Source organism: Ornithorhynchus anatinus, chromosome X1 (assembly GCF_004115215.2).
Source record: "Ornithorhynchus anatinus isolate Pmale09 chromosome X1, mOrnAna1.pri.v4, whole genome shotgun sequence".
In the NCBI taxonomy this organism is placed as follows: Eukaryota; Metazoa; Chordata; class Mammalia; order Monotremata; family Ornithorhynchidae; genus Ornithorhynchus; species Ornithorhynchus anatinus.
This window is the reverse complement of record NC_041749.1, coordinates 41,265,342-41,286,319: the sequence shown is the minus strand read 5'-3', so window position 1 is coordinate 41,286,319 and position 20,978 is coordinate 41,265,342. Positions and strand designations below refer to the sequence as shown.

The following is a 20,978-nucleotide window of genomic DNA, read 5'->3' as shown; positions in this document are numbered from 1 at the left end:
AGGCAGTTTGTTAGGGGTGGATCTAGGAAGAAGCCTGAAGATGCTCCAAAATTCCCTTCCTTCCCTCAAGATTGCTTCCTAGAGGGAATGGGGTTCTATAGTTTACAGTAGTCAAGGCAGACTGGTAAAGCCAAATGAAGTGAAGGAACAAGAGACTGACTCTAAAAGACCAGTTATCCCTTTGGAAGCCATATCGCACCTCCTTTGAAGAAGCTCTGTGAATTCTTCAATGATAACAATAATAATACTAAAGTAATAATAAAATAATAGAATACTATAGTACTTATACTTACAGTATTATAGTATTTACTGAACATTTACCAGGTGCTGAATAATCCTGACAGGGCTTACAGTCAACGTTGTAGGAAAAGTAGGCATTTAGTCCCCAGTCTTCCTCTCAGGGTCACACCTGGAGAGTTTCCAGTACACTACCAGTCTCGACTACGGAAGAGAGAGTCAAGAAGAGACCTACCCATTCCATTCCTAGCTTGGCCAGTGGCTAGCGAGTGGAAGGCAATCTGCTACAAGTCGAAACTCCCCTGTGCTGGGCAGCAGCAATATGGGAGACAGTCAAGGGAGGAGACTCAAGTTGACTGTGTGGAAGGAGGCAGTGGTAAACCACTTATGTATTTTTACCAAGAAAACTCTATGGATACACTTCCTAGAACGATTGCAGGTGGAAGTGGGGCATTCTGGAGGGGTGTGTCCATAGTGTCACTGTGTCGACTCTACAGCATAAGACAAGTCCCCAATCAATTAATGATATTTATTGAGTGCTTACTGTGTGCAAAGCACCATACTAAGCACTTGAAAGAGTCCAGTAGAATTTGTAGAGACATTCCCTGCCCACAAGCCGCTTACAGTCTAGAGTGGGAGACAGACATTTAAATAAAGTGTGGATAAGTTTATAAATGCTATGGATCTGAGGATGAGCTGAATGTCAAGTGTTTAAAAGAATAAAAATACAAACACATAGGTAATGTAGAAGGGAACTGGAGTAGGAGAAATGAGAGCTTAGTCAAAGAAGTCCTCTTAGAGGAGATGTGGTTTTAGAAGGGCTTTGAAAATGGGGAGAGTGAGGAAACTAAAGCCCAAAGAATGAATGAATGAATGATGGTACTCGTTAAATGTTTATTATGTGTCAAGCACTGTTCTAAGAGCTGGGCTAGATACAAACTAATCAGGTTGGACACAGTCCCTGTCCTACATGAGGCTCACAGTCTTAATCGCCATTTTACAGATGAAGTGACTGAGGCACAGACTAGTTAAGTGACTTGCCCAAGGTCATACAGCAGACAAGTGGCAGAGTCAGAATTAGAACCCAGGCCAAAGAGGTTAAATGACTTAAATCCTGGTTAAATCTCCGGTTAACATGGGGATTGAAACTGTGAACCTCATATAGGACAGGGACAGGGACTCTTATCACTGGGCTAGATACAAGTTAATCAGGTTGAACGAAGTCCCTGTCCCCCTTGGGGCTCACCGTCTCAATCCCCATTTTCCAGATGAGGGAACTGAGGCATAGAGAAGTTAAGTGACTTGCCCAAGATCACTCAGCAGACAAGAGGTGGAGCTGGAATTAGACCCCAGGTTCTGACCCCCAGGCTCTATCCACTGTACTATTACTTTTTCCTCCATTTTCCCTCCATGTGCCTGTTTCCGGTCTGCCTGTCACCCTTCTTGAGCTAGGGAAACATGGATTTCCCCCCACTCTCTTTCTTTCCTCTTAACTAACCAATAAGTAGTAGTTAATGAGAGTCTGAATAATACAGAACACTGTGCTATAACTTGGGAGAGTATAACAGGAGCAAGAATCACACTCCTGGTCTTCAAGGGGTGGACAAAAATGAGCTACAGAGGAATGTCAGAAAAAACAGATGTTAGGATGAAATAACTGAAAAAGTAATCGAATATACAAATAAATGTATACGTTTCTTGTTTTACTCTGCACCAGTTTCCCATCATAAATGGCCTTCCTCTTCTCCACCTGGGTTCCCACATTCACAGGCTGGCCCACTCTTTGGTATTGCCAAGTGGTCCATATGTCTTTGGGGAGCGGGAATTCCCACGCTCCCTGAGGCAAGGCCAGGAAAGTTTGCCAGTGCTGCATTTGGAGATGGAGAGTAGGGGATGGGCCATCATGGAGGTGTAGCCCTGGGGATCCCCGTAGGTATCCCCGGGCATTGGCCAGACGTGTCACTGATTCCCGTGGTAGCTGGGGGCAGAAGGGAATGGTGGGGATCTCTCCCTTCTCCCCCTGAGAAACCTGGCTGGTTTTGTTCTGGAATAGAGACACACTAGCCCAGAAGCCAAGGCAGCAGGCCAGGAAGAGGGACAGAACAGCTGGAAAGGGACAGCCAGGCAGCAGCTGAAAATAAACCGGCCATCGACTGTGGACAGGAGCAATGTGAGGGTGGAAGCCCAAAACAGATCTTGGTGATTAACCTGGAATTTGATGGAACTGGCCCTGCTGATGTCCTAAGCCCCAAGTTGTCTCTGCCGCCAGACAGTGACTCACGAGACAAGCCTGCCTAGGATCCGTCATGGCTCTCTTGTCCAGATGCATCGAGACAAAGGGTGGGAGGCTGTGGGAAGGTGCAGGCTCTCTTCAAGCAGTTTAAAAATATTCTCCCTGAAGAGTAATTCAATAATCGTGAGTCTGATGGGCTTCAAGGTGGAAAAGCCAAGGCATCCCTGGGCCTCATTTAGACTTAGGTCTGGGGTGGGGTGACTCACAACTTTGGATTTTGTTTTTTTTTAATGGTACACATTAAACACTTACCGTGTGCCAGGCACTCGACTAAGCACTGGAGTAGATACAAGCTAATCAGGTTGAACACAGTCCTTGTCTCATGGGTCTCACAGTCTTAATCCCCACTTTATGGACGAGGTCACTGAGGCACAGAGAAGTGAAATGGCTTACCCAAAGTCACACACAGCAGACAAGTGGGGGAGCCGGGATTAGTACCCAAATCCTCTGGCTCCCAGGCCTGTGCTCTATCCACTACGCCACGCTACTTCTCAGGCTAGATTCTGAGTGTGAATTTCCATGGCAGCAGACTGCTCTTAGTGAGGGTCCTGCCAGAAGATTTTACCGTGATGTCATTTCTAGGGAGCTCTGACATTAACTGGAGCTGGCCCGAGCAGGGCCGGTAGTGTTTGAGGCCAGTTGTGGATGTGGCCGGTGAGGCTGGACTAATCCGGGCAAGTGTTTGGCCATTCTTTTCAGAATCCACCAGTCGGTCCACCAACCACAGGGCTCACTTCAGACACTTGGCCATCCTGAAATGGGAGGAAATTGCCCCCCTCGCTTCCTTGTAGTTCTAGAAGCTGGATGGGTGTAATGCTGTAGGTGCTATGCTAGATCCTTAGGTACCATAATGATGTCATAGGGAAGACCATCTGAGTTGGCCCAAACCTAGAGTACTTCTCTAGGGGAACCCCTGATTCACAACACTTTCCATTTGGGTCCTTCACGTTCTATTCCCAGGTCCCTGTGTACCAGGATTCGGCACAGGCATCAAGGAGGAAGGAGGCTGAGCCATTTCAAACTTTCCATCACATCAGCCTTGTCTCCTGGCCTCCAGTCTTCCCCTCTCCAACTCATGCTTCATCTCCAACCCAAGCTTCACTCTGTTGCCTGGATCATTTTTCTAAAATGATATTCCAAACATCTCCCCATTCCTCAAAAACTTTCAACCGCTGCCCACTCCACAATCAAGCAGAAAGTCCTGACAATTGATGTTTAAGGCACTCAGTCTGATCTCTCCTTCCAATTTATCTACTCCTCCCACTGTACCCCAGCTCACACTCTCAGTTAATCTCAAACTAACCTACTCATTGTCACCTGCTGTTGTCTTTCTTCTTTTTTATGGTATTTGTTAAGTGATAAAAATAATAATAATAATGTTGGTATTTGTTAAGCGCTTACTATGTGCAGAGCACTGTTCTAAGCGCTGGGGTGGACACAGGGGAGTCAGGTTGTCCCACGTGGGGCTCACAGTCTTAATCCCCATTTTACAGATGAGGGAACTGAGGCACAGAGAAGTTAAGTGACTTGCCCACAATCACCCAGCTGACAAGTGGCAGAGCTGGGATTCGAACTCATGAGCCCCGACTCCAAAGCCCGTGCTCTTTCCACTGAGCCACGCTACTTCCCAATAAATTTACCAGCCAGCCAGGACTCGAACCTAGAATCTTCTGATCCGTAGTCAGACGCGTTATCCATTGCGCCAAGTTCTTACTATGTGGCAGGCACTGCTCTAAGTGCTGGGGTAGAAACAAATTAAACAGGTTAGACACAGTCTCTGTCCCACATGGGACTCACAGTCTTAATCGCCATTTTATAGATAAGGTAACTGAAGTTCAGAGGAGTGAAGTTCCCTGGCCAAGGTCTCACAGCAGACAAGTGACAGAGCCAGGATTAGAACACAGGTCCTTCTGAGTCCCAGACCCATGCTCCATTCACTAGGTCATGCTGCTTGTCTCAACCTTTTCACTCTCACTCTAGGCTTCAAGGCTGTCCATCACCTTGCCCCCTCCTACCTCTCCTCCCTGATCTCTTTCCACTGCCCACCCCACACGCTCCGCTCCTCTGCCGCCCACCTCCTCACCGTCCCCCGTTCTCGCCTATCCCGCCGTCGACCCCTGGGCCACGTCCTCCCGCGGTCCTGGAATGCCCTCCCTCCTCACCTCCGCCAAACTAATTCTCTTCCCCTCCTCAAAACCCTACTTAAAGCTCACCTCCTTCAAGAGACCTTCCCAGGCTGAGCTCCCCTTTTCCCTCTGCTCCCCCTACTCTCCCTTCACCACTCTGCAGCTAAACCCTCCTTTCCCCCCTTTCCCTCTGCTCCTCCCCCTCTCCCTTCCCTCGACACTGTACTCATCTGCTCAACTGTATATATTTTCATTACCCTATTTATTTTGTTAATGAGATGTACATCACCTTGATTCTATTTATTTGCTATTATTTTAATGAGACGTTCATCCCCTTGATTCTATTTATTGCTATTGTTCTTGTCTGTCTCCCCCAATTAGACTTTAAGCCCGTCAAAGGGTGGGGACTGTCTCTATCTGTTACCGATTTGTACATTCCAAGTGCTTAGTTCAGTGCTCTGCACATAGTAAGCACTCAATAAATACTACTGAATGAATGAATGAACCTTTTGCTCATGAACTCCATCTTCTTTCATGTCCGACCACTACTGCTCTCTGAAAACCATCAAAAATCACCTATACTCCTGGATTTCTTCCCTGATTCATCTCTAATCTTCCTACCTTTTATCCCCTAACTTCCACTTGAGCATTTTTGCATTTCCTAAGGGCATAATTACTTACAACCTCACATAGTCCTTATGTATATTTTTTCTGTGTGGCATTTGCTAAGCACTAACTCTCTGCCAGGCACAATTCTAAGTGCTGGGATAGATACAAGTGAAACAGGTTGGACACAGTCCATGTCCCACATGGGGCTCAAAGTCTTAATCCCTATTTTATAGATGAGGTAACTGAGGCACAGAGAAGTAAAGTGACTTGCCCAAGGTCACCCAGCGGCCAAGCGCAGGGCTGGGATTAGAACCCAGATCCTTCTGACTTCCATGCCTGTGCTCTATCCACAAGACCACACTGCTTCTTTTTCAGATGTAAAGCACGGTCATCCAGACCCCACAGAAAGTTCTCATAAAACCAGGTTTAAACTATTCCCATTTGCAGCAAATGTTCTGTGTCACCTAGACCCCTCCCGCTCCAACCCCTTACTTCCCCCAACCCCCACATTGGCTCTGAGCTACCTCAGACAGAGCACCCATTGTGGCATTTGACAGAAAATGCCAGCACAAGGCAATGCTCCTTTGTCCTGCCTACCAAACACTCCTTTTGTTCTCAACTATTTGGTGGATTTGCTCCCATATAATGGAGCTCTAGGGGCAGAAAGGGTTGTTTACATTCCATGAAGTGAAACAGAATTCCAACTGCACCCTACCCAGCATAAGAGGAAGGTGCCATCCACCAACTGACCAATTTAGCCTTGTGTTGGGCTGAGCCATAAGCATGGGAATAAGAGCGGCCCTTCATGCCCTTTTATACCTGACAGTCCTGTTTTTAGTCATACCCCATCCGGTTCAGATATGGCTCCAGATTCCTATATGCCTGGGGTTTTTATTTTAGGCTCCCAGCCTCCCTCCTTCTCAATCAGTGACATTTATTGAACACTTACTGTGTGCAGAACACTGTACTAAGCACTTGGGAGAGTACAGTACAGTTAGTAGACATGATCCCTGCCTTCAAGGAATTTACAGTCCTGTTCCTGAGTCCCACAACTCAGAAGTAGTAACCAGACTCAGAGAGCCCTGGGAGGGGGATGCGGTCAATTTGGAACAAGTAGGGAGGGGGCCAGGAGTCCTCCAGAGTACTTCTCAAATAGGCTTCCACCAAATGATGCGTATGACATCATTATGTTGCTTGCCTATTTCACGCTCATGACCTCACTGCCTCAGCATGTCCAGAATCCATGATGCCTACAGTATCCACCGTCTTGGCAGTCCTTCCTCAAGCCAACTTTCATTCATTCATTCAATCGCATTTATTGAGCACTTACTGTGTGCAGAGCACAGTACTAAGCCATTGGGAGAGTATAGTATAACATTAAACAGACACACTCCCTGTCCACAATGAGTTTACAGTCTAAGGGGGAGACAGACATTAACAAAAATAAATTATAGATATGTTCATAAATGTGGAGCAGGGCAGGCGGGGAGTGTCAAGCAGAGGCTTACCCATTCCATTCCTAACTTGGGCAATGGCTAGTGAATGGAAGGCAATCTGCTACAAGTCAAAACTTACCCGTGCTGGGCAGCAATGGCAAGGGAGAGAGTTGAGGGCAGAGACTCAGGTTTAAGCATTGCGCAGAAGGACGCAATGGCAGACCATTTCCATATTTTTACCCAGAAAACTCTATGGATAAACTACTGAGATGATTGGGGGGTAGGGCATTCTGGGAGAGACGTGTCTATGGTGTCACTGTGGGTCGGACTTGACTCAACAGCATAATACAACAACAAGAAGAGAGAGAGGGATGAATGAAAGGAGCAAGTCAGGGTGAGGCAGAGGGGAGAGGGAGAAGAGGAAAGGAGAGCTCAGTCAGGGAAGGTCTCTTGGAGGATTTGTGCCTTCAGTAAGGCTTTTCGAGAGAGAGAGAGTAATTGTCTGTCAGATTTGAGGAGGGAGGGCATTCGAGGTCAGAGGTAGGATGTGGGTGAGAGGGCGGCAGTGACTGTTTGAGTGCATTACTGGTTTTATAAAACAACTTCCATACCTGATGTGTTCATCTGGCCAATGGAGCCCAGGAATTTGGGGTTAACTCCCAGGAGGAGAGCTGGAAGCATCCTCGTGCCAGGCCACAATTTCCATGTACCAGGGCCTGCTCAGGAATGGGCCCCAGGGGCCAAGAATGTTTTTTTGATTTTTGTTTTAATGGTACCTTGTTAAGCAGTTATTATATGCCAGGCACTGAACTAAGTGCTAGAGTAGATCAAGTTAATCAGGTTGGACATAGTCCATGTCCCACAAGGGGCTCACAGTCTTAATCTCACATTTTACAGATGACGGTACTGAGGCACAGAGAAGTTAAGTGACTTGTCCCAAGTCAAACAGACAAGTGACAGAGCTGGAATTAGAACCTAGGTCCCTCCAACTCCCAGGCCTGTCCTCTGTCCACTAGGCCATGCTGCTTCTCAGTGGTTGGGTGTCATACCGTGACAATGGGCCTTCACCAGGACCGTTGGGGACTCTGGTTCTTCCTCCGGGAGAGAAATCAGGCCCGAGGCCTGAAGGGGAGCCAGAGGACCAAGGGAACACTGGACACTGAGTCTCACTTGGCTTTGCACATTTTTTACTGTGCTCAGGGTGTGACGTACCAACATCATAGTCATCATTTTGCAAAAGGCTGCCCCAGTCCGCCTGATCCCAGGGCATTTCCTCCATGGGGGACCCCGATTCCCAACCTAGAGTTGTTTTGTTCCACATATCTGTGAACACAGGCAGAGGGAGGTTGCATGCTGAAAATAAAAATACCGGACACAGAGGTGTCCAGTGCTGTATCAGTTCCAGATGGAAGAGGTCAACTGAAAATCAGACTGCCCAGTACATTACTGGATGAATGGCCACCCCACAAGCAGCTCCATGTACAGAATTCCCAGCCCAAATGTAAGCATCACTGTATCCCTGCCACTGCCAAAACAAGAGACAAGGCATCCCATTATGCCCAGAGACAGGGGTGAATCCACCTGGAGAAACATTCATCCAGGGAAGGCGGAATTTGACAATCTCCACAGCCCCTACCTAGAGTGCTTTGGACCTGGGGGGAGTCTGGAACAACATGGACTTGCCCTCCCTCCTGCTGTGCAGGTAATACTGCACTCAGGACATTTCAATGCTCCCTAATGAACAGGAAGCTCATTTTGTTGGTTTATCTGAACCTGTTTGAGAAGGATTTGGATCTCTCTTTCTGTGGCAGGAGAGAGAGTGGGGGATGAGGGAGAGGCAGAAGGAGAGGGAGAAGGAGAGAAAGAAGAAGAAGAAAAGAAGAGAGGAGAGAGAACAAAGAGAAAAAAAGAAGAGAAAGTAGATGAGAAAGAAAGGCAGAGATAGAAAAGGAGAGGGAGAGAGGTGGAGAAAAAGAGTGAGAAAAAGGGAGAGCGGGATAGAAAAGGAGAAAGAGAAAATGGGAGTGAAAGAAAAGAAGACTGGGAGAAAAGGGAGAGAAAAAAGAGGGAGGGAAGGGAGAGAGCAGGAGAGAAAGAATCAGAGAATAGAAGAGGAGAGAGAGAAGACAGGTGAGAGAGGCAGAGACAGCGACAGAAAGGGAAAGGGGGAAAAGGGTTAGAATGGGAGAGTGAAAAAGAGGGAAGGAGAGAAAAGGAGAGAGAGAAAAAGGGAGCAAGAGAAAAGAGAGAGATAAAGACAGGGAGGGAAGGGAAAGAGCAGGAGAAAGACAGAGAAGGAAAGGGAAGGCATAAAGGAGGTGAGAAAGGGCCAGAGAGTTCAGGGGCCAGACTATAAAGGGGTCAGGCCCCCAAGGGCCACAAAGATGTGTGTGCCAACGCCATCAGGCTGCTGAGCGAGGTGGCTTAGATCCCAGAGAGCTCTGAAACATTTGTGCCAGGAAAGAGGGATTCCAGCATGGCTCCATGTAGCCATTCCCCCTTTCAGGGCTGACCCATTCTATTAGCATAAACTGTTCCAGATGCTCAAGGCGGCTGAGGTCATGGGCCCGTAGAAGGCTTCAGGCCGCCTTGGGTGGGGGTCGAGCCAGGCCAGGCCATTTCCCTCAATACAGTAAGGGAGGCGCAGGGGGAAGGGTTGGGGGCTGTTGGGGGTCGGACAATTTCCGGATGCCTGCACCAGAGGTGGCTGCTCATAGCGGGAATGGGGACAGGCTGTCAGCCTTTATTTTTTCATTCATTCATTCAATCGTATTTATTGAGCACTTACTGCGTGCAAACCACTGTACTACGTGCTTGGGAGAGTACATTATGGGCAATGGGATGGACTCCAGCAGCCGGACATGGGCTACACTAAACTACAGGTGCCCTGGGGTCAGATGGCATGGACTAAGCCTCCTTCAACACTAATGGACATGTGAGCTCATTCTCTAGACTAGAAGCTTGTGAGCAAGGGACCAGGTCTATTAACTCTGTTGAATTATATATATATATATATAATGTATATATATTTTCCCATGCATTTCTAAACCCACCAGGAGCTTATACTCCAATGGCTAATAATAATAATAATTAATAATAATTATGGTATTTGTTAAGCACTTACTATGTGCAGAGCACTGTTCTAAGTGCTGGGGTAGATAGAGGATAATCAGATTGTCCCACATGGGGCTCACATTTTTTAATTCCCATTTTTACAGATGAGGTACCTGAGGCACAGAGAAGTTAAGTGACTTGCCCAAGGTCACGCAGCAGACAAGTGGCAGAGCCGGGATTAGAACCCACAACCTCTGACTCCCAAGCCCGGACTCTTTCCACTAAGCCATGCTGCTTCTCTAAATCCCAGCTCCGCTACTTGCCTGTTGTGTGACCTTTGGCAAGTCACCTAACTTTTGGTTGTTTCAGTAACCTCACCTGTAAAATGGGGATTAAGACCGTGAGGCCCATGCAGGACAGGGCAATCATGGTGTAGTGGATAGGGCACAGGCCTGGGAGTCAGAAGGTCATGGGTTCTAATCCCATTTCCACCATTTGTCTGCTGTGTGATCTTGGGCAAATCACTTAACTTCTCTGTGCCTCAGTTACTGAGACTGTGAGCACCACATGGGACAGGGACTTTGTCCAACTTGATTTGCTTCTATAAAACCCCAGCTCTTAGTACAGTGCCTGGCACATAGTAAGCACTTAACAAATGCATAATTAACATTATTACTACTCTACCACTTAATACAGTGTCTGGCACATAGAAAGCCCTTAACAAATGCCATTTAAAAAACCTCAGTAGAAACAGATATAAAAACAGCTAGAAAGTGGAATTAGAATAATACATTTATCTCAATGTACATAGATGCTCATTGCGGAAGAGGGGTATAAGTAGATATTCTTGGTGAGGCCTATTACCCAGCTTGATTAGCCAAAGAACAGCAGTGGCACAAAGATGAATCCTCAGAAAATGTGGGTGACTTCCGCCACTCATTAAAGTGGGGCATCTGGGTCAGAAATAGTGAGCTACTGATGGCAGTACAGATTTCAGGACACCTCTTTGCTGACTCCATTTCAATCTAGTCAATTATATAATAATTTAGAAAGCAATCAAAAATGAAAACCAGTTCATTCATTCAATAGTATTTATTGAGCTCTTATTATGTGCAGAGCACTGTACTAAGCGCTTGGAATGAACAAGTCGGCAACAGACAGAGACAGTCCCTGCCCTTTGACGGGCTTACAGTCTAATCGCTGTGCATTTGTCTTACGGAAATGGCTAGTGTCTGTACTGTTGATTCCTGATGACACTCATAAGCTTTTTGTTTTGAAATGAATAAGAAAACAACCACTCTCAAGTTCATGGTGCTGCAAGCAACTGCTCTCATGATGTCAGAACATCATAAGGACACACCTGAAAGGTTCTAGGTGGAGGTTCTGCGAGATGGATGCCTTCTCTCTATTCCGGGCCACTGCGTTCCCCTCCGAGGCCCATGCAAACACAAGGATGGCCCTTCTGACTTGGCAGTGGGAATGGAGGCAGGGAAGGATGAATGCTGAAAACATAAATGCCCAACATAAGGGCATCTAATGTGAGATCCATAATCATTAGGGGACAGCTAGAAACTGGACTGTCCAGACTAACAGCCAACCATCAGGCAAATGGCAGATAGTTTCAGATGGCTTTTACCACACTGCATGATCTTATCATCAATGATATTTATTGAGTGCTTACTATGTGCAGAGCCCTGTACTAAGCACTGTAAGAGTACAATGCATCATTTCTCCCCACAACAACCTTTATTTTTAAATAGTATTTGCTAAGCACTATGTGCCAGGCACTGTACTAAGTGCCGGGGTAGATACAGCTGAGGTAACCAATGCCCAGAAAAGTGAAGTGACTTGCTCCAGGTCACACAACTGACAGTGGCAGAGCTGGTATTAGAACCCAGGGCTTTCTGACTCACAGGCTCTGTCCACTTGGTCACACTGCTTCTCAACAAAAGTAGTTTACAGTCTAGTGCTCCCAACTACATGTTTTCTAGGGCAACTTTGCTGTTTGCCACTGGTGCCCTGCTGCTTCCAGGAACACTAACCCCAACTTGAGCTCACCATTCATTCATTCAATCGTATCTACTGAGCGCTTACTGTGTGCAGAGAACTGTACTAAACACTTGGGAAAGTACAATACACCAATAAATAGTGACAATCCCTGCCTCAGTGAGCTCACAGTCTAGAGTTGGGCAGACAGACATCAATACAAGTAAATAAAATCACAGATATGTACTTAAGGGCTTTGGGGTTGGGAGTGGTGAAGAGCAAAGGGATAAATAAAATTACAGATATGAACATAGGCGCTTTGGGGCTGGGAGGGGAGAAGAGCAAAGGGAGCAAGTCAGGGCAACACAGAGGGGAGTGAGAGCTGAGGAAAAGTGGAGCCTAGACTGGGAAGGCCTCTTGGAGAAGCTGTGCCTTCAGGAAGGCCCAGTAAGCGCTTAACAAATACCAACAAATACCAACATTAACTTGGGCAGTGGCTAGTGAGTGGAAGGCAATCTGCTACAAGTCAAAACTCACCAGTCCTGGGCAGCAGCGGCATGGGAGAGAGTCAAGGGCAGAGACTCGAGTTTACTGTGCAGAAGAAGGCAAGGGTAAACCCCTTCTGTATTTTTACCAAGAAAACTCTATCTTTAAACTACCAGGATGATTGCATTGGCATTCTGGGAGAGGTGTGTATGGAGTCACTATGGGTCGGAGTTGATTCGACAGCGTAAGACCAGAATAAGAACTGCAGAGAAAACGGGTCCCAGAGCAACGTTTTACCCATTCCTATAGTGGGTATAGTGGGTATACCCATGACTTACTTTACCACCTAACCCTCACTTTAGTCACTCTGTCATTTTCCAGTCAGCAGGGCTCCACCAACATTCCTCTGCCAACAGGGCTACAAAAGCCACACCAAAGCAATCACCCCATCCTGGAAATTAAGATGTTGATAAACTAAATGTGCACAGCTGTTGCTGCTTTCCCTTATCCAATCACAGAGGGGAATGTGGTCACACAGAAGAATTCAATCTCACAAGAGAATGCAGTCATCAGTCATCAGTGCTAAGTAATTAATGAGCACTTTGTGCAGAGCACTGTAGTAAGTGCTCGGGAGACTACAATACTCAACTGAGTTGGTGGACGTATTCTCTGCCCAAGGTGTATTTACAGTCTAGAGGGGGAAGTGGATGTTAATAAGAATAAATAATTTACAGATATGTACATAATTGCCAGGGGGCTGAGGGTGGGGTAAATACTAAATGCCCAAAGGGTACAGATCCAAGTGCATAGTTAATGCAGAAAGAGGAGACAGTTTGGGAAAAAGGGCTTAAACAGGGAAAGCCTCTTGGAGGAGATGTAACCTTAATAAGCTTTGAAGGTGGGGATACTGGGGCCTGGCATGTATTGAGGGGGAGAGAGTTCCAATGCAATTTCCTGGGAGAAAACAATCTCATAGAATACAATCACAAAGGTGAATGCAGTCACCCAGCTCAAACTCCATGTTGCCTCAATGGCAATGTCCTGGGCTTAATCGCTCAATCAAAGGAATTTACTGAGCACCGACTATATGCAGAGCACTGTAGTAAGCGCTTGGGAGAGAACAATACAGTAATATTAGCAGACATGCTCCTTGCCCATAACAAGCTTATAGTCATTAAACCAAGCAAATTCTCCAATTTGGGCCCTCCATTCACCAATCTTAAATGAGCCCAGACCCTCTGATGACATTCACATCACCTACCAAGCCCTTCTGGGTCAAGGCTGAGCCCGTGAGCATTACTTGAGGTGGAACCCAACCAGACATCACAGAAGCAGGCAGCTGAGCCAGCCTCAGGCACTGACTCTTTTGAGGTGGTTTGAATTGATGTACGGCCCTATGATGGGGGATCAATTACTGCAATACTGCCCTTTGGAATACCCTTTCATCAGCTTGGAGGTAGGGCAAGTAGGCAAGGTTGTTGGGAGGGGTTATCTTGGCTTACTTACAAATGAGAGGAGGTGGTCTGCAGGCCCAGGGTCTTACCATCATTCCTTTGGACAGGGCTTGACTCAACTCTGCTCTGCTCGGGTTGACCCAACAGCTTCCAACCAAACTTGAATTGTGACACGCCATGAACTGTCTGCCAATCTCCTTGGAGGAGTTGGGTGTGTGGGAGTGCCACCATGAAGGAAGTGGAATGAGGATTTTTCTTTGACATGAATGTTGGCTTTTGCACTTATAGTTACATCCACATAGCACAGTGCCAAGTGAATTTATCAATTATCCACGTACCTGCCTCAGTGCAGACCTCCAAAGGTGGCTCCTGAAAAGGAGAGTACCTCTCACTCATGCTCTGAGAGTTTGGGGCCCCCATCCAAGGTGTGAAAGCCACAGTATTTCTTAAGTTTCTCGGATCAAGAACCATGTGGACCTTGGATTTAGTCAATATTTATTGAGCGCTTACTGTGTGCAGAGCACTGTACTAAGCACTTGAGAGAGTAAAATATAACAATATAACAGACATATTTCTTCAATCAGCTGACAGTCTTGAAGGGGAGACAGACATTAATATAAATGACTTGGAGGGGAACTTTGCGTAGGCACTGGGAGCAGAGGCGTAGGGTTAACTTTAGACATTTGACTGCCTTGAGGCGAGAACAAATTAGTCTCCTCCCCACTAGAGTGGCTATCCCAGCACTCAGCAGCATGGCCTAGTAGACAGAGCAGGAACCTGGGAGTTAGAAGGACCTGAGTCATAGTCCTGGTTTCGCCACTTGTCGGCTGTGTGGCCTTGGGCAAGTCACTTCACTTCTCTATGCCTCAGTGATCTCATCTGTGAAATGGGGATTCAGACTGTAAGCCTCACATGGGACAGGGACTTTGTCCAACTTGATTAACTTGTACCTTCTACTTAGTCTAGTACCTGACACATAAGGAGCGCTAAACAAATACCATAAAAAGCCCCACAAAACCCCCCATGGCTCTCTGTGCACTGTGCTGGACAGGCAGTATAAACATGTCATACAAAGCGCATTGGGGAAGTCTCCCTGAGCGTTTGTCAAGATTGTAATAATAGTAGAAAAATGAAGGCATACATGATAAATGCAACAACTAGCAATGTTAATCTTACAGTAAGCTGTTTTCAAAATGGTCCTACTTGAAAAATTGTGAATAGAAAGTCCTCCCCGTGTTACAGGCCACCCTTTTGGTGTCTTTCTCTCCCTGCTCTGATTGTGCAGCTTGAAGTGGTTGCCAACCTCACTTACCTGTACATCAGTTTTGCTAATACTGATTCAAGATAACACTTTAGTTGGGGGTCGGAAATTAATCCGAATACCCCTTCTTAGTTTAAGAACAATATATTATAGTTCAATTCCTTTAAGGCACCCTATTTGGTTTTCATGAAGTCCTAATTTCCTTTATGGTTTGGGACAACTGGGCCATTGTTTAGTTTACTGGCTGAAAGACCTTTAGTAATATAGAAGATGGCAATGGTGAATGAGAAATTGATAGATCAAAAGACCTAGACATAGATAGATTAATAGACAGATTTATAAGCTGTTTATAAGTTTCCGTTCTCCCCCTCTAGAACGGAAGCTCATTGTGAGAAGGAAATGTGTCTGTTTTAGTGCTATATTGCACTCTCCCAAGTGCTTAGTACAGTGTTCTGCACACAATAAGTTCTCAGTAAATATGATTGTTGTTTTTTCTCCCATGTATCTTAAGTGAATTCTTATGTTTCTGAACTTTGGGTTTTTTTCCCCTTTCAGTGTTTTTGTTTCTATTTTTGCTGTCTCCCACATAAGACTATCAACTCCTAGAGGACAGGATCCATGCCTTCTTCTTCTTGTTTTCTTCCTCCTCCTCTTTTTTTTTTTAAAATTAAATGGTATTTGTTAAGAACTTTCTCTGTGCCGGGTACTGTATTAAGCACTGGGGTAGACACCAACTAACCAGGTTGGGCACTGTACTAAGCACTTGGGTAGATGCAAACCAATCAGATTGGACACAGTCCAAGTGCCACGTGGGGCTCACAGTCTTCATTCCCATTTTACAGATGAGGTCACTGAGGCACAGAGAAGTGAAGTGACTTGCTCAAAATCAAACAGCAGACATGTGGCAGATCTGGCATTAGAACCCAGGTCCCCTGACTCCCAGGACCACGCTCTTTCCACTAGGCCACATTGCTCCTTCCTTCTCCTCCCCTGTGGGTCCAGACAGGGGCTCTGTCCATAGCGAACACTCATTAGATACCGCTGACTGATGGACTGTCGGGAATTTTCTGAGAACACCATCCGAGGAGCAGTAAACTCCGCAAACCAAATGGAAAGATCTTAAATCTGTCAACCTTCAGGCAGGCATTAGGAAATCTTAATAAGTCACTCTGGCTTGGCACTTTTTTGGACCAAAAATTCTTCTGGGTGAGCATTTGCTTGACGGTGAAACACCTTACTTAACATTCCTTACATGCTTTTTGGAATATCTTGGGAAACACAATGCCTGCTCCCTCTTGAAAATATGAAATCAATTTATTTGATGAAAGATCTTTTGAAGCCAGCCAACTGGCAGGGTAATTTTTCACCTAGCCAAATCAATAACAATATCAAATATCTACTCTAAATTATTTTTTCTTGACAATCAATAATGAGCCTGGTACTGAAATGTAGAATTCTTCCTGTAACATAAATCTAGGCCCGCACCAAGCCGGAAAAATCCACCCTTTTGGAGAAGATCAGAATATTTTATCTCAGGAAATAGATAATATCTCTTCCAGAAAGCTTTCCCTGATTAACCTCTCAACTTCCCTCTCTTTTCTCCCAACCTTCTGCATCACCTAGGCACTTGATTCCATACCCCTTAAGCACTTTGAAATCCACTCTGCACCATCCCCACAGCACTTATGTACATATCCTTATACTTTGTTTCTTCCCCTCTGTAATCTATTTTACCATCTGTCACCTCTAATCAATCAACCATATTTATTAAGCACTTACTGTGCACAGAATACAGTACTTAGAGCTTGGTAGAGTAAAATACAACAAAATCGGTAGACATATTCCCTGACCACAAAGAGTTTACAGTCTAAAGGGGATTTTACAGTCACTAGATTGTAAGGTCAGTGAGGGCAAGAATCATGTCTACTGACTCTGTTGTACTCCCAAGTGCTTAATACAATCCTCTCCATAATATAAGTGCTCAATTAAAAGTATTTGATTGATGGCCTGGATTTACTTGCAGACTGAGTTGAGCCTCGGTGCTCCATTTTTCAAGCCACATTTTTCCACTCTCTGGAATTAACTTAGAATTGCTGCTGAATAATGGGAGAGCAAGATCTCTGTGCTACTTTTGGCAGTGTCATTTTGAAAACTAGTCTTCCAAGCACTTCCATGCAGTTCCTGGTGTGGAGATGACTCAGCCTTTGGTATAAATTCTGGGCAGCAGTTTTTTTCTCCTCCACTCCCCAAACAACAGTGATGTTGAAGATTATCACTAAGGAAATGGCAAATATTTCCAAAATACTTTGAAGAAACCAGGTGCTAATTCTGCCTTGATGAATCCCTCCCTAAAAGTGGGTGGATAATGGAAAAAAAAAGTCGAATTCTCTCATTTTAGGGTTCAAATTTTCAAATGGAGCTCTGTTAGTTTAGAAACAGGGGAATTTGATGTTTGGAACATTGTCGGGCTATAAGCTCCCTTGTGGGCAGGGAATATGCCTAATGACTCTGTTGTATTGTACTCTACCAAGTGCTTAGTTCAGTGTTTTGCACACAGTAAACAGTCAATAAATTTGGTTGGTTGTGGACAGAGAATGTGTCATCCGACTCTGTTGCACTGTCTTCTCCCAAGCGCTTAGTATAGTGCTCTGCATACAGTAAGCGCTCAGTAAATACCACTGATTGTTTTAGTGAAGACAAAGAACTAAAAAGACCAAAACAAATAACAATAATAATAGTGGTATTTGTAAAGCACTTACTCTGTGCCAAGCACTGTTCTAAGTGCTGGGGTAGATACAAGGTAATCAGATTAGACACAGTCCCTGTTCCACATGGGGCTCATAGTCTTAATCCCCATTTTATTGATGAGGGAACTGAGGCCCAGAGAACTGAAGTGACTTGCCCAGGGTCACACAGCTGACAAGTATTGGAGCCAGTAATAGAACCCAAGTCCTTCTGACTCAGACCCATGCTCTATCCTCTAGCCATAATGCTTCTCAAAAGTAAATCCAACAGAGAATCTGAAGGGATCCCATGTGTTATTTGGAAAAATTTCCAGAATTATTTGGGCTTTCAGATTAGCCTGTTCCTGGATCTCAGGAAGGATGGTGACACAGATATTATTTGATGAGAGGAAAAGCTATGCAATCCATGCCATTAGCTACCTTCCAAAAGAGGAACAGAAGTAATGGGATATGTCCATTTCAGAGGTTGATCTCTTATGCTTCCCTAGAAAGACCGGATGAAATCAAGTTCAGAGGCTAAGAAACTGTATTCAGCCTGACTGAAGCCATTAGTTTTTGGACTTCTGTGATCACGCTGTTTTTAAAAAAAAATGCTTTATGTGTGAGATCCTGGGTTTACAATGCTATTTTTGAAATGTCGAGCTAACACTTTCATTTCATTGAAACTATAAGAACAAAGGCAAGATAGAAAATGTTTAAAATATTATCCTCAAGAGACAGGCCCGGGGAATGAATCCTCCAGCTGAATAAACCCAACCTAGTCCTCCCATTCTCTAAAGCAAACATTTCGGCTATTTCTCCACCCTTCCCATTGCTGGGTAACATGATACAACCAACTGAGACATAGCTTAGCATGCCTTCCTATTTACGAGCAATTCTCACCTTGTGGATGTTAAAACGGGTTGTCATTTTCAGATCCACAGGCCATTTAAGGATTGGTTGAACCTCCAGGAGCACCCAGGAGGACAGGATGGACCAGTGAGACTGAAGAAATATTTGACCCTAACTCCCATTTGCTTCTTCAGAGAAGCAGCATGGTCTAGTGGCCAGAGCACTGGCCCGGGAGTCAGAAGGACCTGGATTCTAATCCCAGCACCGCCACTTGTCGGCTGTGTGACCTTGGGCAAGTCGCTTCCCTTCTCTGTGCCTCCATCACTTCATCAGTAAATTGGGGATTAAGACTGTGAGCCCTATGTGGGACAGGGACTGTGTCCATGGGACAGGGACTGTGTCCAACCTGATTATCTTGTATATACCCCACCACTTAGAAGAGTGCCTGGAACACAGTAAGCGCTTAACAAGTACCACAATAATTATTATTCCATCCAGGGCCTTGTAGAAAATGACCTCTTTTCCCTGCTATTCCTGTCATTCAGGTCCCTCTCCCCAGGAGTTCCCCATTGTAACAAGCTTAACTTGTTGGCTCCAGAACTTCGCATCTGCTGAAGTCATTAGAAGAGGTTTATTGGACACTTGAGAATGGAAAGGGCTCCATACTGGGAATCAGGAGGCTTGGGTGGATTCTAGCATTGACCCTGAGGCTGCATTCGTGGGTCGAGGATTCAAATCCCGGCTCTGCCACTTGTCTGCTGTGTGACCTTGGACAAGTCACTTAACGTCTCCGTGCCTCAGTTGCCTCATCTGTAAAAATGGGGATTAAAAAATGTGAGCCCCACGTGGGACAATCTGATTACCCTGTATCTACCCCAGCACTTAGAACAGTGCTCAGCACATAGTAAGCGCTTAACAAATACCATAATTATTCACGCCGGCCACAGATGGGTCCTGCAAGTCAAAGTCCTTTGCACTTTTCAATTTGCTACACCGAAGCCTGTCTACTGCCTCGCTCACCCATTACCCCAGAGAGAAAGATTACTTTCAGGGGCAAAAGAATGCACCACTAGCTCTACAGTCAATTTGGTCCTTGGGCTGGAAATTTAAGGACTGGGGCTTATTCCATTATTCTCGACCAATCAATCAACGGTATTTATTGAGCATTTACTATGCACAGAGCACTGTACTAAGTAATTAGGAGAGTCCAGTACAACAGGTACGTTCCCTGTTAATAATGATTCTCAAGGGGGAGATTCCATCATGTCAAAATGCCAAATACCTTGACCAATCTCCTGGGCAACTCATATGCTACTGTTGAAACCAGCAGTGTGGCCTAGTAGAAAGAACCTGGGCCTGGGAATCAGAGGACCTGGGTTCTAATCCTCTGTCCTCACTTGCGTGCTGTATGACCTTGGGCAAGTCACTTAACTTCTCTGTTGCTCAGTTGTCTCATCTGTAAAATAGGGATTGAATACCTGTCCTCCCTCCTACTTGAACTGTGAGCCCCAAGCGTAACAGGGACTCTGCCCCTTCCGACTGGCTAGTATCTACCTCAATGTTTAGAACAGTGCTTGACACATAGGAAGTGCTTAAAAAATACTTCAAGAAAACCCAAGGGTCAGGAACTGCAGTGCTGTTATAATAATGATAGTAATAATGGTATGTGTTAAACGTTTACTATGTTCCGGGCACCTTACTAAGAGCTGGGGTGGATACAAACGAATCAGGTTGGACAGAGTCCCTATCCCACATGAGGCTCAAAGTCTCAATCTCCATTTTGCAGATGAGGTTACTGAGGCCCAGAGAAGGGAAGTGACTCGCCCAAGATCACACAGCAGATGAGAGTTGGAGCCGGGATTAGAACCCGTGGTCTTCTGATTCCCAGGCCCTTACTCTATCCATTAGGCCATGCTGCTTCCTGCCAACATTAAATCCAGCTCAAGATTAAGGATGGAGCCCATGGGCTGTGGGCTATGAGCTGAACTACCTGGTCCAGAATCAACACTGACCTAAGGGAGCTACTGTTCTGGTCTGCTGTCCACAGGAGGATTTTCATGTGGTCATCTTGTCAGCAACACCCTTAATCACTTTCTCTGAGGAGCAGCATGCCCTAATGGATACTAGTGCCCCATGTGGGCCATGGACTCTGTCTAAGCTGATTAGCTGGTATCTACCCCAGTGCTTACAATAGTGCCTGGAACATAGCAAGTGCTTAACAAATACCATAAAAAGAGGTAGAAATAGCTGAGCCGTATTAGGCAGGAGAGTTTCCTGGGAGATAGCATGGGCCTGGTTGTCCCTTCCAGACATGAGAGAGCACCCAGATTAAGTCTGGGTGGTCTCCCGAGCTTCTGCTTACTACCCAAGATCCTCTATTGTTCTCTCCCAAGAGCCTAGTGCAGTAACAATAATAATAATAACAATACTACTACTAATATTTGTTAAGTGTTTCCATAAG

General features: G+C 45.6%; 1 non-coding gene across 1 annotated transcript; it reads left to right on the top strand.

The window, feature by feature from the left end:
* Positions 1-391: 391 nt before the first annotated feature.
* Positions 392-529, top strand: LOC114806750. Its single transcript, XR_003754812.1, has one exon. It is a non-coding gene; the product is annotated as a small nucleolar RNA SNORA7 (small nucleolar RNA).
* Positions 530-20,978: the final 20,449 nt, after the last annotated feature.